The sequence below is a fragment of the Gossypium hirsutum genome, chromosome A08 (assembly GCF_007990345.1).
Source record: "Gossypium hirsutum isolate 1008001.06 chromosome A08, Gossypium_hirsutum_v2.1, whole genome shotgun sequence".
In the NCBI taxonomy this organism is placed as follows: Eukaryota; Viridiplantae; Streptophyta; class Magnoliopsida; order Malvales; family Malvaceae; genus Gossypium; species Gossypium hirsutum.
In genome coordinates this window covers 47,126,257-47,151,845 of record NC_053431.1, presented here as the reverse complement: position 1 = coordinate 47,151,845, position 25,589 = coordinate 47,126,257, and the positions used below count along the sequence as shown (strand labels likewise).

At 35.3% G+C, this 25,589-nt stretch overlaps 1 long non-coding RNA gene across 5 annotated transcripts in view; it reads left to right on the top strand.

Annotated features, from left to right (window-relative positions):
• Positions 1–2,793: 2,793 nt before the first annotated feature.
• The window catches only part of LOC107904457 (uncharacterized), a 30,215-nt gene continuing 7,419 nt past the window's right edge, over positions 2,794–25,589 (top strand). Inside the window, exons 1-6 of one of the 5 annotated variants that reach the window (XR_005899744.1) lie at positions 2,794–3,095; positions 3,277–3,387; positions 5,017–5,145; positions 5,258–5,316; positions 5,818–5,925; positions 6,398–6,603. This is a non-coding gene — a long non-coding RNA (uncharacterized lncRNA). Of the gene's footprint in view, positions 3,096–3,276; positions 3,388–5,016; positions 5,146–5,257; positions 5,317–5,817; positions 5,926–6,397; positions 6,604–25,589 lie in introns of those variants that run through there. The other 4 variants (XR_001686262.2, XR_005899745.1, XR_005899743.1 and 1 more) reach the window with 4 other exon arrangements.

Sequence of the window (25,589 nt, the reverse complement as noted above, 5' to 3'; positions counted from 1 at the left end):
AAATTTGATTAATTTAAGAAAGGTTGAAGGCAGCTTCTGATAGACAAAAGTCACATGCTGATTTGAAGCTCAATGATATTGAGTTCAATGTGGGGGATTTCGCTTTCCTTGAAGTCTCTCCATGGAAGAAAGTTTTGAGATTTGGTCGAAAGGGCAAGTTAAACCTTAGATTCAGTGGTTCCCATTGAGTGCTTAAAAGGGTTGGTCCTGTGGCTTACCAACTCAATTTGCAACTTGAGTTAGATCCTATTCATGATGTATTTCATGTATCGATATTGAGATGGTATCAATTTGATCCCTCACATATTATTCCAGTTGAGGAGATAGAGGTTAGACCGGATTTATCATTTGAGGAGGAACCGGTTTGAATATTAGAACATGAAATCAAAGTGTTAATTCAAAAGAAAATTCCTCTTGTTAAGGTGCCGTGGAGAAATCATGGCATCGAAGAGGCTACTTGGGAGCTGGAAGACTCAATTCGACTTCAGTATCCTCATCTTTTCGAAATAGGTAATTTTAAGGATGAAATTTCTTTAAGCAGGGTAGAGTTGTAACATCCCAAATTTAGTTCCACAAAAATGTAGAAATATATCAAAAATAGGGAATTGACCCACTGGTTAGTTATTTAATGTGAAAGCACGAAAGTTAGTTGGAGGTCCCAAGTTCAAGTCTCAACTCTTACAAAATAAATGGATTTCTGCAAATTCCCTTATTTTTCTCATGTGTTGTCGTCCAAGCCTAGTAAACATAGGTATAAATACAATTTTTTATCAAAATAATCAGCCTTCACTACAGCAAAACAGGTTTTTAGCGGCATTTTTAGCGATGTTTTTTAATAAAAACGCCGCTAAAGAACGAGCATTAGCGACACTTTTTGAAAACGCCGCTAAAGAACGAGCATCAGCGGCGCTTTTCAAAAAAATGCCGCTAAAGATTGATTTTTAGCGGCGCTTTTTTAAAAACGCCGCTATAAGTACACCTTTAGCTGCGCTTTCTATAAAACGCCGCTAATGCTCAATAAAAACGCCGCAAAAAAATTTGCAAAACACCGTAGTTTTGTATTGAGCTTTTAATGGCTTTAGCGGCGCTTTTTAAAAACGCCACTAAAGATCGAGTATTAGCGGCGCTTTTTTAAAAACGCCGCAAAAGAATTTTGAAAAACATAGAAAAAAATTGAAAGTAAAAACATAGAAAAATATTTGTTAAAAATGAAAAAAATTAAAATACTATTATTTAAAATAATTTTAAAGATTTTTGGTATATGACTGATTGTTTTTTAATTTATATGTTAGGGTATATGGTTTAGGGTTTAAAATATTAATCTTAAATATCGAATTAATTATCATTATAGTTTAAGGTACATGGTTTAGGGTTTAAAGTGTATGAGTTACTATTTTAGGGTTTATTGATTATGGGTTTAAAGATTATGGTTTATGGTTTAATGGATAGGGTTTAAGGCTTATGGGTTAGGGGTTAAGTGTTAGGTTTTTAGGGTTTAGAGATTATCTTTATGATTTAGGGTTTATGGGTTTAGAATTTAAGGTTTAATGTCTATGGTTTGGGGTTTTAGGGTTTATGATATAATGTTTATTATTTTGTGATTAGAGTTTTAATTTTAGAGTTCACGATTTAGAGTTTGGGGTTTATGATTTATTGTTTTATAGTTAGGGTCTTAGTACTATTCATTATTTTAGGGGTTAGGATATTAAGGTTTAAGGGTTAGGGTTTTTGATAAAATGATAAAAAATTAATTTATTTTAGGGTTTAGGTAAGCAATAAGATTATTTTTAATTTCTTTTGTCCACTGTAATACATATATATATTTAGGGTTTAGGATATAGGTTTATAGTCTATGATTTATGGTTTGGGGTTTGGGATTTGGTGTTTTGGGTTTATTTTTTAGTGTTTAGAGGTAAATATGGTGAACCCTTAACTTGTGTATCTTTGATTTTTTTATAACATAAACCTAAATAAGATAAATATAAGTTATTTTTAAAAAAATATATATATATCAAAATGGGTTAAATCCTAAAAGCATACATGAACAATGGTTTAGTGTGCAATTATATACATGAATTTTAATTTGATCCAGTTCTTATAAATTATTAACACAATTATTGATATAACATCATTTTATATTTATATATTGCATACATAAATATTTATATTTATTCAATATAAAAATATATTGATGTATTTATTTTTTAAAATGTGTATGATTAAATCAAAATTAAAGTTTCAACTATACATTTAAACCACAATTAGAATTTCACGTCTAGAATTACACATTAAACCGAAATTCATATATAATTCTGAGATGTATCTCTATCAAAATTTAGGTGTATACATATAATTGAATTCCATTTATATAAAAATCTAAACAACTAATGCGAACCATACTTAAAAGAATAATGCTTGTATTGCTGTGTCATTTTATATTTTTTTAATTCATCGATTTCATTTTATTTCTGTTAAAGTTTCCTTTTGTATTTTATATGATAATTTAAAAATTATAAAAAAATTAAAATTTAAAAATTAAAAATTAACATTTAATATTTTAGTCCACATTTCAGTTAAAAAAGTTCAATATTCAAAATTAAAAAAAATCTAAAAAATGATAATCTTAGCACAAAAATTTTGAAAGAAAAAATAGAAAAAAATATATTAAAAAATAAAAAAAATTAAAATTAAATAATAGTGGCGTTTGTCCCAAAAAGCCAAAAAAAATTAAGCTATAGTGGTGGCGTTTTTTTTTTAAAATGCCGCGAAGGGCCATTATTGTACAAAACAAGAAAAGGAAAATCAAAATCCCGCTCACTCGTAAAAAAATAACTTTTGCTTACCCGCTCGTTACTCTCTCTTCTTCTCATCTATGTCGCTCGCCCTAAATCTTTTTCTCTCGATCCTTCGTTTCTTTTCACTGTCTAGATATATCCGCCTCTCTCATCTTCGTAAGTAGTCTCACTTTAAATAAATACTCTCATCTTCTTCTCATCTTGTTGAAGAAATGCTACTACCATGGCTACAAAGAAGAGCGTTGGGGACTTGAAGGAAGCTGATTTGAAGGGAAAGAAAGTGTTTGTTAGAGTCATTTGGTACCTTTCTTTTATTCCTTTTATTTAGATTTTATTTCTTCAATAAAAAAATTTCTTTTGATCTCTTACTGGGTTTTTGGGTTTCTGTTTACCTTTTGATTTATCTGCATGTTTCGATCTGGTGTTCATTGAGATCTTTATGGGTATTTGTGGTTTTGAGATTTATTTTTGATTGACTAAGCTAGATCTGTTGATTATGGTCGTGATGCTCAAGCTATGCGTCTAAAGGAATTCTTCGCTGATCCTTTTCATTTTCCTGTTGATCAGATCTCTCGCCACAAATCTCTTGGAGGTACTTTTGTGTTTCTTTAATTCCTTTTTCTTTTTCAAGTATGAAATCGGGAATGACTTAGACATATAAATTTATTTCTTTTGATTTTTTTTGGTTTAAATATGAACTGTGTTTTTAGTGTTACTTATTGTTAGATCAACATGTAGAGAAAATCTGATTCCAGCAGTGTTTTGTAAAAGTAATAACGGAATGGAACCTTATAAAAATTGTTGATGCCGGTTGTCAAGGTGACGGTGCTAAATGCAGGTTTCGGGGTGGCTCTGGGTAAGGGTAGAAAAGCGATAAGAAGGAAATTAGGAAATGTGACGGTAGGAGAGTGTTAGGAAGGACGTTAGGTAGGGTAAGGGTAAGAGGGAGACTGTATATGAACTAAGCTCACCAAAATCTCGATCTTGATCGGATATCAACAAAAGATAAGTAAAAAAAAATCATCTTTTTTGGAAGAATGAAACTTATGATTTTATTTTTTATAATAGAGTAATTACATTGAAATTACTGTAGTATTTAGTTACTCTTTAAACTAGTTATATAAACTTCTTAGGAAGTAAAAGGTAATACAATTAATAACTAATGGAAGTTACATTTATGAGGTAAAGAAATTTAAATTTGTTCTCTTGGCAGTTGAGAGAAGGTAAAGAAATCAAGGTTCTGCTTGGTATTGAAATGTTTTCTTTTGTATATGAAATGGTTCCTCTCACAGTATACGTGTGTTGTATTGCATTCACTTGTCAAGGCATTTACCATCATTTTAGGCAATACATGTTCTATATATCAAAGAATTCTTATGCTGAGATGTAGCTACTTAATTAGTGATTATGATTACTGCATGAGCTTATGGTTCCAGTAATGTTGGAACTACAACCAGAAAGTAGCATTTTATGTAAACTATTATGATTACCAAATGAATTTATAGGTTCCGGTGATATTGGAAGTACAAGCAGAAAATAGCAAATTATGAAAACTTCATCCAAGATAGGAGAAAAGGAAATAGTTCTTAATTCCAGTTGACATGGAAATCAAATCAAGCAATTAAATACAGAAATTAGATTGCACCTCTGATAGTTTGGGGGTTGGGGTGCTTAGAGCGTGAGATTAAAGTATCTGCTTAAAGAAATAATCGTTGGTTGCTGGTGTTGCATGTTTCTACCCATTTATCAATGCTCTAAGCCCTAGAGCAAAAGTCCATTTTCAATTTAGATCTGGAATAAGTGAATCTTACTGATGGTTTCATCTAATATAGTTCTTGAAATTCAGTTGTAGACCCTCAAAATTTGCTAGAAGAGAAAGAAGCAATAGAAGAAAAATTAGCACTTAGTGACTATGAATTACGGTTAGCTCGAGAAGATGTTATGAAACTGAAGACTGAGTTACAAAGGAAAGTAGATCTCCTTCGGGATAAATTGAGTAGTAAATTTTCTTATTTATTTGATATTTGAATGGATGCACTTGATCTCTCTTTGGTTGACACTTTTGATATTTGTCTCTTGTTTTCTGTTCATTTTTCTTTTTGTTTTCTTTTTACTGAAAAGAAAAAATGGAACAAATAGCAAAATAATCAACTAAACTCTTCTTCTTCTTCCATTTTGTAAATGATATTTTAAGAGAAAATTTGATCTCCTTGTATGACAGATTTTTTAGCATGCTGTTCGATTGAAAGAGTCTCTATTTATGACTCTAAGAATCATTAGAAGCACCAAAATGGTCAAGATTGCTACCTGGTTATATAGGTTTACTATTGGTGAGGTTCTTGCGGTAAAGGTAAACACTGAGGAAATTTTTCTTTTTTACTTTTCACATCCCATGAGAGATGTTCCCTTCTCTACTTTAGGCCCATTAAAGGCTAATGAACGTAAAGATCTGAATTGTGCAGTAAAGGAATATTTGCTGATAGATGGATATCGATTAACTGCAATGACATTTTGTGAAGAGGTATCTGTAACATTCAGTAGTGTTTTCGTCTTGTTACTGCTTTTTTATTCTGTAAATCTGCACTAGCTAGCATTAAGGACCTATATAGCTATAAGGGTTGATCGTCCTATGCTAAAAGCTTGATGCAAAACTCAATAAACTGAAAATTGTGGAAATTTTGAATTATTATTTGGGAACTGCAAGAAGAGAGAAGTTCTTGCCCCACAACACCAGGGTTTATATTTTCTGAACATGAAGTTAGTTTGAAAAATAGAAAAGCCTGACTGGGAGTTATTTGCATTTGATGTTAGAACCCAAGTTATCTTCTTTCTTGATTTTCTGGCCAGAAGACAAGCTTTAACAATTTATAGAGTTCATAGAATTTGATTTTCATATTTTCTTTGTGGTATATCTTTATCTTTCTCTAGGACAAATACATTTTGAGGCCCTGAAGGGGTATGAAGCAGCTGCCTAAGCTGGTGAATCTGCATATTTCACAGCTAATTTGTTGTTTAACCTCAGGTTACAGATCAGAACCTTGATGTTTGGGCAAACTCGCTAACATCTGTGCCTGATGCCTTGTGCCATTACTATTATTAGTACCTGTCTTCAAGTTTGAAAGCTGCTGAGGTAGGCAAGCTGTTTCTTACTATTCATACTGAATCATACTGAATCATACTGAATATTTTCATGTTGGAATTTTCTAGCTATTGTCCTTTATTATCATCTTTTTTTTTTCTTTTTTTAAATTCTTGTATTTGCTCTAGTTTTGTTGCGTGATTGTTTGTCTATTTTGTATTTTTTTGTTGTTAGTTTTGTGTTATAATTTGTTCCAAAGTTAGATTTTAAATCTTTAGATTTATAATTAGGGCTTATTGGATTTACTGGTATTTTTAGTCAAATCTAACTGTTCATCAGACCTTGATATTGCTTTTGTGCTTGTAATTTTAGATATTGGAACTAAAGAATAATTTCTATATAACGTTAAACAACAGTAGGAGGTAAAATATAGTTTGGGGTGGAATTGAGCAAAGGCTTCAGAACTGTGATTTTGAGTTGAGTTTATGTTTACTCCTTGATTGTACTGATAATAATTTGTCAGGGAATCTTATGCATTGGCTTTCTCAAATGTTCTCGCCAGCAAAAGGAAATTACAAGGGAACAAGCAGTTCAAGATGTGGAGGTAAGCTATGAGAGTTGTTCAAAGCTGGCATTTTGGTCTACATCTTGCCTTGATGATTTCTTATTTATGTATTCTTTTGTTTGATCAATTGGAGGTCTAGTCATACTCTGAATGCTTCTTTTTTATATTCAAACCTCTTTTACCACATTATAATCAAGTGTTCTTAAGTTGACAAATGAACTGTAAAAACCCATTGATACGGGGTTGCGCGCGGACCAAGATCGAGTTGCCAAGTCACGAGAAACTCCTACGAAAACCCTAAACAATTAGATCTGAAACGAAACAGAAAATTAAAAGATTAAATTTTTGAATTTTCAGATCTGAAATAAAATCCCCAAATCAGCAAAGAATCAAATTGAGAATAGAAATAAGTGTTAGGGTTTTTGAAACCCTCAAGGAGATTGTGATTCTGCCCAATTGAACACCAAGATAGTTTTCCCCAAATTTCGACAATCTAATTTCACCCAAAAAGAGTATGGAAAAACCCTAGAAATTGGGGATTTTTGGGCTAATTCCTTAGATAGAAAAAGGCTGAAAACACAATAAGAACAGAAAATAGATTAGATAATGATTCAGCACAAGTAGAAATAAAAAAAGAATTGACAGTAAGAAATTAAAAGATAAGTCCTAAGAAGCCTTGAAATCTCGAAAGATCTCACAACTCCCTTCAAACGGCTCTAATCTCCCCTCCAAAGAATATCAATGGCAAGAAGAAGGTTGAAGATGGCTCCCACAATCAAAAAGATTGTTAAAACAACTTCTAAAGAAAACTCAAGAGAAAATCCTTGAAGAACTCAAAGAGAATTTTCACTCAAATCAAATTTGAAATTTTCAATGTAATTGTAATGTAATGTAGGGTGGCTGGCCAAGCCATATAAATAGGCCTTTCAAATGTTTTCCTAATTTAATTAGAACACTAAAACTAAAACTAAAAAAAAACTCCTAATTATTTTAATATGGAAATTCGGCCAAGGGTCTTTTATTTGGGACTCTTGGACTGAATATAAAAATTTAAACTAAGTAAAATAAATAAATAAATAAAAATAAAACTTTACAACTTGGGCCACTTTGACAATTTGGCCTGATTTTCAATTAAGTATGGATGGATTTCTTGATTGGGCTGGGAATTTGCTTATTGGGCCTCGCCTTCAAGAATTTGGGCTTTTGTGACTCATATCATTCCCCCCTTCCTCAAAAAGATTCTTCCTCGAATCTGAAAAATCAAATGAACTCGACTTTCCTCTATTGAACGGGAGTAATGGCAATTGAGTCCACTGAAAAGAATAGCCATGAAATAGTAAATAGCAACACAAACAAGCTTGTAGTCCAATTATAAGCATAATGGAACAGGTATAACGCATGTGAATGGACAGATTCAGATTACCATGCAAACAATCTAATTTACTTACCACTGCCTCGTCAAATATTTGAAACAAAGATGGACATGTTTTAAGGCATTCAGTCGTCTCACATTGTTTCCACAAACCATGAATAAATTGCGAGTAATAAATCAAATGGTAAACATAATCGTCACAAGTAGGTATTTGAAAAGATTCACATGGTTCACAGAGTTGCATAATCATACCATGCATTAATCGACGGTCTATAGATTCACTCACATGCATTATCAAAAACAAGAATCTTTTTATCAACCATCAAAACAGATAGATCATCAATAAATAAAATAAGACAGTCAAGCACGTTTCGATCTAAGTGTTCATCAACACGATCTTTATCACTATCCGAGGAGTACAAAAGTGTTTCAAAGGTTTCAAGCATCTTACCTCGATAAGCAGAAGAATAAGGGTCGATTTTACCTTTTTCATTTAAAACAAACCTTCGCTCATCGGGGGCATAGTGTAGTCGAATCTCCGTTGTTGAGTTAACCTTTGTCAAATGGAACTCAAACTTCATGTACAACCACATAAACTGTTTAAGGCACGAATATAAATTGAAAACAAATTTGGAAAATTTCGTTATCTTATTCTCCAAAACAGATTTGGACAAATTCGAGGATTTTACACAAGGTAAATCAAGAGAATAACAAATCACGCTTCTTTTCGTAATGACTTTATCAACCACAATCGAAGAGTAACAATTAATCGGATCAAAATGAAGGGATCTTTTAATAACTAAGTCACCAAAAGTTTTATCAATAATTTTCAAATCTGCACTGGACTCGGTTTCTAAAATTTCCTTACCTCGCTTACCTTCGGGATCATGTAGTGTGATTTCATCTTTGCCTAAATTGATCGTATGAAAGCGTCTTTCATTTGAGAGGTATTGAAGTTGAAAGTTATTTTTCGATCTTTCGGGAACCTGAAAAGTAGCAACACAAGAAAAATTCATATCTTGGTTAGTGGAAACATTCCTCACTACCCTTTCCACGTCTTTTTCTTTTGTTTCTTTTTCTAATTCATTTTCTCTTCTTTCTTCAATTTCTTTTTCACTCTCAATCTCTTTTTGCTCTTTTTCATTCTCTTTTTCTTTTTCCTCACTTGTTTTAACAGAATTTTTCAGTTTGATTTGGTCCTCATGGACTTGTTCCAGAGTGAGCGGCACTAAGGTGAGTTTCTTTCCTTGATGCTTGAAAGAATACTTATTGGTACGACCATCGTGAGTGACTTTTCGATCCAGTTGCCACGGTTCTCCTAGCAATAAATGGCAGGCTTGAATAGGTACTACGTCGCACACGACTTTGTCTTGATATTTACCGATAGAAAAGGCGATGCGCACTTGTTGAGTGACCTTAAATTGGCTTTCGTTGCTAAGCCCTTGTAGTTGATAAGGTCGTGGATGCTTGGTAGTGGTTAAGCAAAGCTTTTCCACCATCGTCGTGCTGGCTACGTTCGAGCAACTTTCACCATCAATAATAACTCTACAAAGCTTACCTTGTACATGGCAGCGAGTATGAAAGAGATGTTCTCGTTCCTGCTCGCTCTTTGGTTTTGCCAAAGAGGGTTGTCCACGATCATGAAGATCATAATCAGTTCTAGGGACACGCCGAGGAGCGCGCCTATGAGCAGGAGGCTGGTTATCCACATCGTCTTTAATTTGATCTCGATATTGAGGCTCTTGATTCAACCGCACCTCATTGATAGTAGCAGTCAACGCTCGAAGTGCAGCAGCCTGTTCGTCCAACTGTTGTTGGAATTTTTTAAATATGTCACTAGTATTATCACCTGTAGACATTTTTTTTAAAACCTGCAAAACACTCAACACTCAAAAATAAAAGTTATCAAACCTCACTGTTAATCACTCAAAAAGAAAAAATTAAATTCTCAATGAGGTCGAATTCAATCTTGTGAGTTCTTTATCAGAGTTTATATCAACCAATTAGAGAGTGTGAACCAAACTACCAAAGAATCCTAATTTGCACTAGGATGCTAAAAACTGACGAGACACCAATTGATTCGTGTTGCACCGAGGAAGAAGTTGTGCACACGTTTAAATCCTACTAACACAAGAAACAAGAAGGTGTTAGATAATGTAAAGGAAGAATAAAGGGAAACAAATGAAAACCTACAGCTAAGAATCAATAAAAATTGCTGAAAACAGAAAACCCGAAAAACTGCGGAGTAACTTGACAACTTCGTTCGAGGTGTTCCCGATCTCCAAAAATTACGAAATTAAATCTGGAGTGTCCTTATATATTGAATTTTTGATCTGGAAATTTTGGGCACCAAATTCAACCCGCTAAATCTTTTTTTAAATTTTTATTGAATTTAGTATTTTTTTATTTTTTTGACTTTTTTGACTGATTTTTTTGCGGGAATAATTTTTTATATTCAATCACAGTGTCAAAAACATGTATGTAAAATTTCAGATCAATCGGATAACGTTTACCCACTCAAATGAATTTTTTTGAACAATTTTTCTGGGTAAAACTGCCGTTTATGCTTTAAAAAATAGAGATCAGTTTAGAAATCAACCAAGAACACCCAAAACGCCCAAAATCTGATACCAAATGATACGGGGTTGCGCGCGGACCAAGATCGAGTTGCCAAGTCACGAGAAACTCCTACGAAAACCCTAAACAATTAGATCTGAAACGAAACAGAAAATTAAAAGATTAAATTTTTGAATTTTCAGATCTGAAATAAAATCCCCAAAATCAGCAAAGAATCAAATTGAGAATAGAAATAAGTGTTAGGGTTCTTGAAACCCTTCCCTCTGGGGGTAGGAAAATCATGATCGGGATAGCGGACCCAAAGCTATGGAACTTGGGCGTGGGTCTTTTGCCGAAATGGAGTGGCCTTTTATTTATTATTTATCGTATATTTACTTTTCGATTTTATATTTATATATAGTATTACCGGTCAAAACAAAATAAGCATATTTTTTTTGTTTTACGCCCCGTAACTCTTCCTCAGCCAGGCTTGGGCAGAATAACAGAGCAAGTACAAGTATTAGTCAAGGAGATTGTGATTCTGCCTAATTGAACACCAAGATAGTTTTCCCCAAATTTTGACAATCTAATTTCACCCAAAAAGAGTGGAAAAACCCTAGAAATTGGGGATTTTTGGGCTGATTCCTTAAGATAGAAAAAGGCTGAAAATACAATAAGAACAGAAAATAGATTAGATAATGATTCAGCACAAGTAGAAATAAAGAAAGAATTGACAGTAAGAAATTAAAAGATAAGTCCTAAGAAGCCTTGAAATCTCGAAAGATCTCACAACTCCCTTCAAACGGCTCTAATCTCCCCTCCAAAGAATATCAATGGCAAGAAGAAGGTTGAAGATGGCTCCCACAATCAAAAAGATTGTTAAAACAACTTCTAAAGAAAACTCAAGAGAAAATCCTTGAAGAACTCAAAGAGAATTTTCACTCAAATCAAATCTGAAATTTTCAATGTAATTGTAATGTAATGTAGGGTGGCTGGCCAAGCCATATAAATAGGCCTTTCAAATGTTTTCCTAATTTAATTAGAACACTAAAACTAAAACTAAAAAAAAACTCCTAATTATTTTAATATGGAAATTCGGCCAAGGGTCTTTTATTTGGGACTCTTGGACTGAATATAAAAATTTAAACTAAGTAAAATAAATAAATAAATAAAAATAAAACTTTACAACTTGGGCCACTTTGACAATTTGGCCTGATTTTCAACTAAGTATGGATGGATTTCTTGATTGGGCTGGGAATTTGCTTATTGGGCCTCGCCTTCAAGAATTTGGGCTTTTGTGACTCGTATCACCCATTCTTGTCGTGCGTTACAAGTGATTGTTGTTAAGCTATTGAACCCACAACCTTTCAGGAGTCTTGAACAATTCATTTTAAGGATATTTTCTAACATTTAATACATTACTTACTTTAACTGAATTTAAGAAAAAAGTGATGCATTAATTACATGGCATTGGTTAACATTTCTCTTAAGAAATTTATCAATAAACACCTTAACATGATAAGAATATTGGAGATTTTACAATATGGTATTGATTTGTAGGGTATTTCAGGCCAATATTGTGAAAGTATCACAGCTATGAATTAATTTTCTCATCAAATACAGAGAATAAGAGAAGAACTTGAACAATTGTTGTTGGCAGAAAGGGTATGAGAGAATGTGGGTGATTAAGTCAAATGGAGAAAGGGACATCATGTCTTTGTTGTACAGCGTTTATGAAAAAAGCGTCGCTAAAGGCCTGTTATACAGTGGCGTTTGCGAAAAAATGCCGCTAAAAGTTATGGTCTTTAGCGGCGTTTTTGGGAGAAGCGCCGCTAAAGGTCATGGTCTTTAGCGACTTTTTTTAAATAAACGCTACAAAATTTTGCTGCATAGCGGCGTTTTTTGCGACGCTTGTGAAAATGCCGCTAATAGTTTTAGCGACACTTTTAAGCGCCGCTAAAGACAAAAAAAAACGCCGCTAAAAGTCTGTTTTGCTGTAGTGCTTTGAATCCCTTTTTCTTCAACCTTAGCCTTCTCTAACCCTCTAACCCCCTCTCCCTCTCTTCATCTTTATTTTTTTGTTTCTTTTTCTTTTTCCACCATTGTTGTCGTTTCCTACACCTCTCCTTTCACCATCTTCTTATTCTGCTTTTTATATCAAGATTCTACACCGTCTCCTTTACTATATTGCTGCAATTTTCCCCAAATAAATAGCCCAAGTTCAAGTCTCAACTCTTACAAAATAAATGGATTTTTGCAAATTCCTTTATTTTTCTCATGTGTTGTCGTCCAAGCCTAGTAAACCTAGGTATAAATACAATTTTTTATCAAAATAATCAGCCTTTTAATCCCTTTTTCTTCTACCTTAGCCTTCTCTAACCCCCTAACCCCCCCTCTCTCTCTTCATCTTTATTTTTTTGTTTCTTTTTCCTTTCCCACCATTGTTGTCGTTTCCTACACCTCTCCTTTCACCGTCTTCTTATTTTGCTTTTTGCATCAAGATTCTACACCGTCTCCTTTACTATATTACTGAAATTTTCCCCAAATAAATAGCCCTAAATAGGAAATATTGAACTCCAAAATCGATCCCAAACATTGCCAAGAAGGTGAATTTGTTCTTTCTCTCAACTAGCTTGGGTAAGATCTATTTTCTCTCTATTATTGTTTAATATAGAATTTTGGAGATTTTAAATGTTTTAGGTATTTTTTTAGATTTTAATGAGGTCTCAAACCATTTTAAAATTCAGCCCCAATTTCAGCCACTATGGGTGGTGGTACGTGCGCATATGTGTAGAACAGGGGGCTGTTTTGTTTCTTGAGTCTTTCCCATTTAGTTCCAGCCATAATTTGAGTTCTTGAATCCTCCTAATCAGCTATTAAACCCATGTCAACTAGGAAAAACCGTTCTACATCATTTGGGCATTCAAAACTCACAAATCGGGAAGCGTAAATGTAATTAAGCGTAAAATTAATTGTTGTTTTCACATAGTTGTAGGGTAAAGGTTATGGATTGATCAAATGAAGGAATTTAATCATTATTAACTACTAATTTTCCAGTATATTATTGATTATGTGTTTACTCAAACGTTCCTAATCAACTGTAATGCCAAAGAATGATCGTACATATGGTTCACATTGATATAGTGTAAGGAATTGAACTAGTTTGAATTCGTAAAATAGTTATTAATTTGAAAATTGGTTTGAACCCATAAGTGGATAATTGGGAGTTTGTTAAATGGTAAATTTATTGAATTTATATTGAATTTTGGTTTAGGATCGTAAAAAGGTTTATTAAGAAAAATTTCAAGATTCACTAGGGTGCTGCGAGAAAGCGAAAAATAAGGTTTGGGTCCTAAACTTGTAAAATTTCTTTGATAATGATAAATTTCATATTATATTTGATAAATTAGCTTGCTTATTGGTTTGACTTAATAGCCAAAATATTAGTCTTGTGAGTGGCCGAACGAGTTACGTTTTGAGCCTTAAAAGATTGTTGTGTTGGAAAAATTGCTAGTTTGGCTGTATGAATGTGTAATTGAGATTGTTATGCATAATTATATTATGTGATATGAGAATGTTTGATTGAATAGTATGAAATTTTGAGATATTAGGTTTATGCATGATTTAAATGCATGAAATATTTACTATGATATATATGTGAGGTTGTTATTGGTGCACAATGAAAATTTTAAAGTATGTGAATTGTGATACGAGCTCGCCTCGACTTGAGTTGAGTCGTATGTAGGTTGCCTGATCATCTACGAGAAGGTGTTGATGAGAATGGAATGGAGAAGTGATTTCGGGTTTGAAAGAGACTTGGATGTCAAAGTTTAAGTTCGAGAAGGGTGATTAAGTTTAGGTTTAAGAAAGAAAGAAGTTAGGATAGTTGGTAGGTTGTTTATGGTTCGGGAAAGAACTGAAATTTGATTGAATCAGAATATTTGGGAAATGGACGAAATATGGTAAGGTTGGTCCTAAGAACAAGTTGAACCGATATTAGCAAATATCAACCTGAGACTTATTAGTTCTTAAGATGGAACGGTTGAATCAAAATGGACCTGAACCCACTATTTAGGCAGATAGGAACCTCGGTATAAAATGTTTTGAATGCCACACTAAAACTAGTGATAAGTTCGGTTTTGTAAAAGAAATAGGTTGATGCCACTACTAGGTAGATAAGCCAACAAAATTTTAAACGAGACTTAAAGAAGAAAATTCTCTCAAGAGTAAAGGTTCGACTATATAATTTGGTAAAACTTCTTTTACAAAGAAATAAACAAACTATTTATAGCCTAACTTGTACTAGCCGAATGGACAAAAGACTAGCTTAAGAATTAAGCAAATTCGGCTATGAAGAGACTAGAATGATCTAGAACAAAAACCATAAGTCTTCCATGTCCATGTGCAACCTTTGTAACGCCACAAGTCAGCTTCTTAATGAAGGAATTCGGCTGAATGTATTTGGGATGCATGAGGAGTTGATTGGACATGTCTAGGTTCGGCCATGAGCTTAATGGAGTCATTCAATTTGCAATGCTTGGCCGAATAGATGTGAGTATTAATGGGGCAGTTTGAAAGCCTTTAAAGGTGTGAACATCATGGTTGAAAGGTCTTTTGAATATGAATGCATCAAATCGAATGGACAACAGGCGTGAAAGGAAGCTTGGCTAGTTTGAACACCTTAATGGATGCCTTGAGAAGATATTCGGCCAACTTGGGGAATTAAAGAGGCAACTCTTCCTTTGCCGAAATGTTTCTTAGAGAAACTTAACAATCAGCCAACATGCATGTAACAAGACATGCATGAATCCTCTAAGGCCTTGAATCTGGTCGTGTATGTATCCTCCCATCTATTGAACCAATCCGTGCATGCACCTACATGAATTAAAATCAATTCATTAAATCCCATGTGAACAGCTTAAATTCGGCACAAATGTGAACAAACATTCCAAACATTAATTCGATTATTACATAATTAAAACATGTAATACAAAACATAACTTAATTACTAATGTGAACTTAATTAAAAACATAGTTAATTTATACTAGCTAATAAATGAACTTATTCAAGTAAAGAGTCAACACTAGTATAATAAGCTATAAATAATTTCATGAGCTAAGATTAAACTCGTGAGCTAAATTCGAGCTAAGTCCGAGCTCAAGAGCTAAAGTTGAGCTGAGAACAAGCTCATGAGCTAGAATTGAGCTGGATGTGAACTTGTTGAGCTAGAACTGAGCTTGTTGAGCTGGTTGTGAGCTGGACAAGCTAGGAATAAGTTACGAGGATGATTCGGCGAGCTAGTCCACGAACTCTCGAGTAAGCTGGTGATAGATTCGGCCCAAGCTCGATCAACTAGAGCTGAGATTGCGTCTTTGAACCTCTTGGCTCAGGCTCGGGTAATTGGTCCTACGGGTAACTCGAGAGGATCTACATTGGCAGCTGGCAACTTGGGAGGTATGGTCGTATCATTCCCCCTCTCTTCGAGGCGATTTGCCCCCAAATCGTCACCTATATCATAAAAAGACAGATCAGCTACATTAAAGGTAGCACTTACATTGTACTCACCTGGGAGGTCAAGTTTATAGGAATTATCATTTATTCGTTCCAAAACTTGAAACGGCCCATCTCCCCTCGGTAACAACTTTGACTTTTGTTGAGCCAAAAATCTTTCTTTTCACATATGAACCCACACCCAATCTTCGGGTTCAAATATAACTTGTTTTCGACCTTTGTTGGCTTTGCGCACATATTGCTCCGTCCTAGCCTTGATATTAGCTTTAACCTTTTGATGCAACTGTTTTACATAGTCCGCTTTCTTCTTGGCATCTACATTAACAATTTGATCTTTAGGTAATGGAATTAAATCAAGAGGAGATAAAGGATTAAAACCGTAAACTATTTCAAATGGAGAGAATTTAGTAATAGGGTGAACGACTCAGTTATAAGCAAACTTTATGTGAGGCAAGCACTCCTCCAATGACTTGAGATTTTTGTGGATAATGGCCCGTAGTAGATTGGATATTACACGATTCACCATCTTGATTTGTCCATCCGTTTGGGGATGACATGTCGTGGAGAATAAGAGCTTCATGCCTAGCTTGCTCCAAAGTGTCCTCCAAAAATGGCTAAGAAATTTTACATCGCGGTCGGACACTATTGTCTTCAGAATTCCATGCAACCTGACAACTTCTTTAAAGAAAAGGTTAGTAATATTAACAGCATCATCAGTTTTCAAACACGGAATAAAATGTGACATTTTTGAAAATCGATCTACTACAACAAAAATAGAATCTTTTCTGGTTTGAGTTGGCGGTAGACCTAAGATAAAATCTATTGAAAGATCAACCCAAGGCCCTTCGGGGATAGGCAAAGGCGTGTACAGCCCATGTGGGTTAACCTTCGATTTTGCCTTCTTACAAACCAAGCATCGCGAATATATTTTCTCGACATCCCGTTTCATCCGTGGCCAAAAGAAGTGTTCTTGCAACATGGCCAAAGTCTTTGCAATGCCAAAATGGCCCATGAGGCCACCACTATGTGCCTCGAGTACGAGCAACTCTCGCACGGAACTTTGCGGGATACAAAGCTTACCTTCTTGAAAAAGGAAGCCATCGAACCTGAAAAACTTATCAACAGCAGCATGTTCACACAATTTATATACATCCCCAAAATCAGCATCAGAGTTATACAAATCTTTCAAAAACGCAAAACCAAGTAGTTTTGAATCCAAATGATTTAACAAGGTATAACGTCGAGATAGTGCATCGGCCATAATATTTTCCTTACCTTTTTTATACCATAAAATATAAGGGAAGGATTCAAGAAATTCTACCCATTTTGCGTGCCTTTTGTTGAGCTTGTGCTGGCCTTTGATGTGCTTGAGCGATTCATGGTCCGAATGGATGACAAACTCCTTCGGCCACAAATAATGTTGCCACATTTCCAATGCCCGGATCAAAGCTTACATTTCCTTATCGTATGTGAGATAATTCAATGGTGCGCCACTTAGCTTTTCGCTAAAATACGCCATGGGCTTCCCTTCTTGGGTCAACACAGCACCAATCACGATACCTAAGCCATCACATTCAATTTCAAATGTTTTGTCAAAATCAGGTAATATGAGTAATGGGGCATTAGTTAAATGATCTTTAAGTGAAATAAAGGATTTTTCTTGCTCCTCGCTACAAAAGAAGGCCGAATTCTTTTTTATCATGCTAGTGAGAGGTGCGGCCAATGTGCTGAAATTTGGGACAAATTGACGGTAGAAACTCACCAAGCCATGGAAACTTCGTACTTGGCTTATGCTGGTTGGTCTAGGCCACTCCCGGATGGCTTTCACCTTTTCTTGATCGACTTCGAGTCCTTGTGAGCTGACAACAAATCCTAAGAAAACAACTTTGTTAGAAGAAAATGTGCATTTCTTAAGATTGGCATATAAAGTTTCTTTCGCAATACATCAAGAACAACTCGTAAATGCCTCAAATGATCATCTAAAGACCTACTATAAACAAGAATGTCATCAAAGTAAACCACACAAAATATACCAGTATAAGCACGTAGAACATGGTTCATTAAATGCATAAAGGTACTAGGAGCATTAGTAAGACCGAATGGCATTACCAACCACTCGTACAAATCGTGTTTAGTTTTAAACGCTGTTTTCCACTCATCTCCCTCACGCATCCGTATTTGATGGTAACCGCTTTTGAGGTCAATTTTGGAGAACAACTGAGCACCACTTAGTTTATCGAGCATATCATCTAGGTGCGGTATTGGATGACGATACTTAATCATAATTTTGTTCACGGCGCGAGTCAACGCACATGCACCAAGTCCCATCCTTTTTCGGCACCAATAAAACTGAAATAGCACACGGACCAAGGCTCTCATGGATGAATATCTTTTCAAGGAGTTCATTCACTTGTTTTTGCAGCTCATTGGTCTCCTTGGCATTACTACGATAATTCGGTCGGTTTGGTATAGACGCGCTAGGAATGAATTCGGTTTGATGTTCTGTTCCCTGAATTGGTGGTAAGCCACTCGTAACTTCGTCAGGAAATACATCTTCGAATTCCTGCAGGAGAGAGACAACAGAAGAAGGTAAAGTAGCATCTAATTCATTAGTATTCAAATATGATTCCTTGTACATGAGTACAAGTATAGGCTGCCTCAACATGAAGGATTTTCGAATGTCACTCCCTTTTGCATAAACACTCATTTTTGCACTCGTTTTTTCTTCACTCTTTTGTTTTTCCTGTTCTTTATTCTTTTCTCTCATTTTTATAACTTGTTTCCCTAGTTTCTTTTCACTCATTTTTTCACACACCTTTTCACTGTTTTTTTTTCTTTTCATTCTCTTTAAAATTTTCAATTAAATCATGTAATTTCGCTTGATCTTCGTATACTTGTCTCGGTGTCAAAGGCGCTAAAGTGATGTTCTTGCCTAAATGCTTGAAGGTGTATCGGTCGGTGTAGCCATCATGTACCACCTTTTGATCAAATTTCCATGGACGGCCTAGCAAAAGGTGCCTGGCATGCATAGGGACCACGTCGCAAAGAACTTTGTCGTATTTTCCGATGGAAAATGGCACCAACACTTGTTTTGTCACGTTCAACTCTCCACCATCATTAAGCCATTGAAGTTTATACGGACAAGGGTGCTTCGTTGTAGCAAAACCAAGTTTCTCCACCATTAACGTACTAGCGACGTTTGTACAACTCCTGCCATCCACAATAAGGCTACACACCTTGCCTTGTACAAGACAGCGCATATGGAAGATATTCTCGCGTTGTTGTTCATTCTTCGCGCTTTGTAAAATTAGGCTGCGTTTGATTACAAGGATTTCTCCTTCGACAGCATATTCAAGATCACATTCTTCATCACTGATAGGGGTGTCAGATTCCTCTTCTTTCTCATCTTCTGACTCGATTTCGCCACTGGACTCATAACCATTGTTCTTCGGTTAGGGCATTAACTAGCGATGTGCCCTCGCCTCAAGCACTTAAAACACTTGATGTTCCTTTTGTGATTTGGATTAGAAACTTCTTTGCCTTTGCTTGATTCACCAATGGGTTTGTTAAACTTTGTAGGATTGTTTTGTTCCTTCGGGCGATCAGGAAAGTCCTTTTTGCTCGTACCTTGTCCCCATTTTGAGTTGTTTGCAGGGTTGGCATAGGTTCGAACGGAGCTTTTCTTATTGAGTTGTTTTTCTACTTTGATTGCAACATGAACCATGTCGGTCACCTTGACATAGTGCTAAAGCTCCACCACGTTAGCAATCTCTCGATTTAGCCTGGCTAAGAACCTAGCCATGGTTGCCTCGCGGTCTTCTTCCACGTTCACATGAATCATTGCTACTTCCATCTCTTTAAAATAATCCTCCACGCTTCGATGGCCTTGCGTAACGTTTTGCAACTTTTGGTATAATTCCCGATGGTAATAAGACGGGATAAATCTCTTTCTCATCACCGCCTTCATCTCTTGCCATGTTGAGATTGGTCTCTCTCCGTTTCGTCTTTGACTTGTTGTTAATTGGTCCCACCACACCATGGCGTAGTCGGAGAATTTGATTGCTGCCAACTTGACTTTCTTAGCCTCTGAGTAGTTATGGCAGTCAAACACCAATTCTATTTTCTTTTCCCACTCCAAGTATGCCTCCGGATCAGACTTGCCTTTGAAGGGTGGTATGGAGAGCTTAATGTTCTTCAAATCATCAACTCGACCTCGATCCCTTTGACCCCGATTCCGCTGGTCTCAATGTCGCTCACTTTGGTTTGAACCTTGGTCGCTTTCTAAATCACTTGGGTCATACATCTCATCTTCGAACGGCCTTGCTCGGCCTCTTTCACGTCTAAGGCCTTGAGGCGTTCTTTCTCGTCGCCCTCTCTCTTCAACTCGGTCTAGTTTCTCGTTAATGGATTCAAGTTCATTGCGGAACATATGTTGGATTTCCCTTAGGAGGGCTTGCTGGCCTAAATCAGGGACTCCTCCACCTCCAAGAGCCACGTTCCTCACAGATTGTCTTGGTAATCCTTCATTCATGTTACGTTCTGGACTTCGCGACATGTTCCAACCTCACCACAAACCTCACAAGATCTCTCAGAAAGAAAGAATGATGGCACTCACACTCGTGTTTACGCTCGTTTGGCTTTTACCTCCCCTCGAATGCGCTCACTCACTTGTGTCTTTTTCCACACCTTTCTTCTCTTATAACCTCGTAAAGTATTTACTAAGCTTGATCTTCTAGTTTGGGAATCGGTTTCAAATGGGGTAAACAATAGATATGCATACAGGTTTAGGGTTGGCTGAAAGAATAGGGAATTGGGTAGAAAGTGTGGCGCAATAGAAGGTGTATCGGGAACGATATCAAATCAAGGGCTTTGATATTCAAATAACAATCAAATTGCATAAAACACCCTTTTTTTCTTTTTTTCGATTTTTTTTGAATTTTTTTGTATATACTTTTTTATAAACGACTAAAATGATAATTACAATATAATACTTGAATTTCACGAAGTAAAATTTTTTTCTTTCTTTACTCTTTTTTTCTGAACCTACTTTAGGAATGCTCCGTCTAAATGTCTAAACTTCTCGTTTCAGGTAGCTCTGATACCAAATGATACGAGCTCGCCTCGACTTGAGTTGACTCGTATGTAGATTGCCCGATCGTCTACGAGAAGGTGTTGATGAGAATGGAATGGAGAAGTGATTTCGGGTTTGAAAAAGACTTGGACGTCAAAGTTTAGGTTCGAGAAGGGTGATTAAGTTTAGGTTTAAGAAAGAAAGAAGTTAGGATAGTTGGTAGGTTGTTTATGGTTCGGGAAAGAAATGAAATTCGATTGAATTGGAATATTTGGGAAATGGACGAAATATGGTAAGGTTGGTCCTAAGAACAAGTTGAACCGATATTAGCAAATATCGACCCGAGACTTATTAGTTCTTAAGATGGAACAGTTCAATCAAAATGGACCTCGACCCACTATCTAGGCAGATAGGAACCTCGGTATAAAATGTTTTGAATGCCATACTAAAATTAGTGATAAGTTCGGTTTCGCAAAAGAAATAGGTTGACGCCACTACTAGGTAGATAAGCCAACAAAATCTTAAACGAGACTTAGAGAACAAAATTCTCTCAAGAGCAAAAGTTCAACTATATAATTTGGCAAAAGTTCTTTTACAAAGAAATAAACAAACTATTTATAGCCTAACTTGTACTAGCCGAATGGACAAAAGACTAGCTTAAGAATTAAGCAAATTCGGCTATGAAGAGACTAGAATGATCTAGAACAAAAACCATAAGTCTTCCATGTTCATGTGCAGCCTTTGGGACGCCACAAGTCTGTTTCTTAATGAAGGAATTCAGCTGAACGTATTTGGGATGCATGAGGAGTTGATTGGACATGTCTAGGTTCAGCCATGAGCTTAATGGAGTCATTCAATTTGCAATGCTTGGCCGAATAGGTGTGAGTATTAATGGGGAAGTTTAAAAGCATTTAAAGGTGTGAACATCATGGTTGAAAGGTCTCTTGAATGTGAATGCATCAAACTAAATGGACAACAGGTGTGAAAGGAAGCTTGGCTAATGTGAACGCCTTGATGGGTGCCTTGAGAAGATATTCGACCAACTTGGGGAATTAAAGAGGCAACTCTTCCTTGGCCGAATAGTTTCTTAGAGAAACTTAACAATCAGCCACCATGCATGTAACAAGACATGCATGAATCCTCTAAGGCCTTGAATTTGGTCGTGCATGTATCCTCCCATCTATTGAACCAAGCCGTGCATGCACCTACATGAATTAAAATCAATTCATTAAATCCCATGTGAACACCTTAAATTCGGCACAAATGTGAGCAAACATTCCAACCATTAATTCGGTTATTATATAATTAAAACATGTAATATAAAACATAACTTAATTACTAATGTGAACTTAATTAAAAACATAGTTAATTTATAGTAGCTAATAAATGAACTTATTCAAGTAAAGAGTCAACACTAATATAATAAGCAATAAATAATTTCATGAGCTAAGATTAAACTCGTGAGCTAAATTCGAGCTAAGTCTGAGCCTGAGAGCTGAAGTTGAGCTAAGAACAAGCTCATGAGCTGGAATTGAGCTGGATGTGAACTTGTTGAGTTAGAACTAAGCTTTCTGAGCTGGTTGTGAGCTGGACAAGCTAGGAATAAGTTACGAGGATGACTCAGTGAGCTAGTCCACGAACTCTCGAGTAAGCTGGTGATAGATTCGGCCCAAGCTCGATCAACTAGAGCTGAGATTGCGTCTTTGAACCTCTTGGCTCGGGCTCGGGTAATTGGTCCTACGGGTAACTCGAGAGGATCTACATTGGCAGCTGGCAACTTGAGAGGTGTGGTCGTGTCAAATTGAACGATATTAATAGATACCATTTTAATGGTAATTTGAAAATTGGAACACTATTTCCTTTTACTGAAAGTATGTGATTACTAAGGACATGTTGAACATGTCGAATAAATGTGAAAATTATAGAAATATGATTATGTATGAATTTGTATGAAATATTGCATGTGCATTGGGATGAGATTTTGTGGTTGACGGAGGAGCTCTGTGGAGTATTAGCGGCAGATTAAGTTTGCATATATTTGTAGTCAGTGTACTGCATTTGGAGTACCGAGGGGATTGGTGATTATATCACATTATTTATTTGGCAGTTTCACTGCATTATTGGTTATTGGTGGTTTTACCACTTCGAGCTTTGCTCACATACTTTGGAGTTTGGCGGACAGGTTCTAGGGAACTTGTGGTGTGTAGTGAATAATATGGGTAGGATCTCACATGTGCATTTGAAATTATTATTTTTAATGTTTGATTGTACTATTGTTACCTCTATGAAATTTCTTGTATGAATGCTTAATACTTGCTTGTTTAGTCTCAAACTTAGCTTGTTAAGCTCACCCCATTACCTCAACTTCTCAAGTAATGATCGAACTTAGGATCGGAATTGGCATGCGAATGTACGGCGGATTACGAACTTTACTTCGTCATATTATTTTATTTTAATTATATTTTTAGGTTATTTTATTATTATTCGATTTTGGATTGTAGTTTCTTTAAACTGTGGTTTGGGACTGTTTGAGATTTTGGGGTTTTTCAGGCATGCATGACACATATTTTGTATAGATACACGGTTTTCATAAATATTTTGAAATGGACCATGCATGATATATGACTAAATTAATAATTTGACTAGTAATGGTACAGTCCTGCTGCTAAGAAGATAACAAAATGATGTTTTGAAGGCAACGCTGACAGTTGGCTTTTATAAAAATTCACCTAATTCACTAATTCGACCCAGACATGGTTGGACTAAGTAAATGAATGTTTTTCCAAAGCTAACAATAAAAACCATGGTTTTATAAAAGGGATTACTTGAAGGTTTTTAACTATCGTTAGGGTAGGTTCGACATTAAGGTGTCCAATGTGGCCTTCACCATTTGACCATAATGTTTAGGCCGGGTTTAGGAGATTACAATATATGAACCATCCCCTTCGGTTGATTCTAGTGATGTTGCGTCATTTTTTACCGATGCGACGTCCATATTACGAGCCATTTGGTACCAAATCTGAGCCAACCCCAAATTTTTTCTAAGGTATTATTGCATAGAGCTTCCTCCTCTTTGTGTCGCGTGAATTTTTGGTCACTCGAGCTTTATTGCCCTTGTCGGGTGAGAATGAATCGAACTCATCGACCTCTTCGGTTGGCACCTTCTCTATCATGGATATAAAGTGTATTGGCTTTTCTACACTTTCATTCAAGGTCAGTTTAAGCTCCATGATCATGGTTACATTTATTTTTACGTCAATTGCTACATCTACTATTATGTTTGTTCCCACGTTAATTAGATGGAGGACACCTTTGGTTTTCTTCGATTTGTCATCACAGTCCTCGATTCCAAACTCTTGATGATTTCCATCATCTAAGTTTGAACGATTGTTGAGAATACAATGGTAATCATGGTCACAGTTGAGAACATCATGTATGACCTCTTCTCATGGAGGTAATGCCTCTGATATCTCTCGAAGCATTGTCATAATTTGTGTCATCTTATCTAAAAGATTTTATAATATGTTGGATGTTTTGTTGTTAGTTGATAGATTTGAACCCACTCAGATGGATGTTTATTCAACTAACGTAAGGGTTCCTTCAGATATTTTCTTTTATCTTCATGGTCTTAACTCCCATACGTATTGTAAGGTAGCTCGTCTAGATGTTCGAGCATATTGTATTCGTTGTTATTACTGTACTAGTTTTTCGAAGCTCCGTTCAACAAAATTTTTCCTTCATTATTTTTTCTAATTTTCATACCAAAAGGAAAACCCATCCTACTTAGACTAGCTATCATCATCATCAAATTTATCCATGTGTGAATCTATGTTCTGGGCTGAAGGTTTGTCAAGCTCAATTTTTCACATGATAATATCTCTTGTGGATTAAAAAGAGACTGTTGGGTATTCAAGCATATCAATATTTTTTGCCATCTAACTCATACAAAGATTCATAAGAGGATCCTTATTTTTCACATTTGCTATCCAAACTCCATTGATCAATCAATGCTCCAATCAACCAACTTGATTCTACGTCATCGTATAAATTTTCCCACATCTTGCCTTCATACCAACTGTAATTATCATTAATTACACTCATGATTAAATTTGCTTAATCAATAAGGAAATTAATGAAATAACAAAAATAATAAAAATGAAAATAAAGCCAAAATAATAAATTAATAAAATTAGCAAACTATCTAACTCGTTCATCTTTTGATTAATAATAATCTACAAAGTAATTGATTCAATAACAATTAGCACCATCGCAATCCCTGATAACAGTGCCAACAAATTGACCACATCCAGACGTACTAATGTCTAGAGTATGAATACTGCAACAAAAATTAAGAGTTAGGAAACTTCCGCAAGTATATAGATCATGTTGTAATATAGTTTGTTTACAACAAAACACTTGGTAAGTATTTAGAGGATTGTACCCTAGAGACTGCAGTTTGGGGAAAACTACTATTAAGCCAATTACCAAAAATAACTATTAATCTACTCAAGTCACAAATTAGCAATGTTAATCTGGAAGCAAGATGATAATAATAATAGCCAAATAACTTGAATTAAATCTAAATCTATTCCTAAGTTCATGTGTCGACTTCTCCTATCCCTTGTTTCGACTACATGAG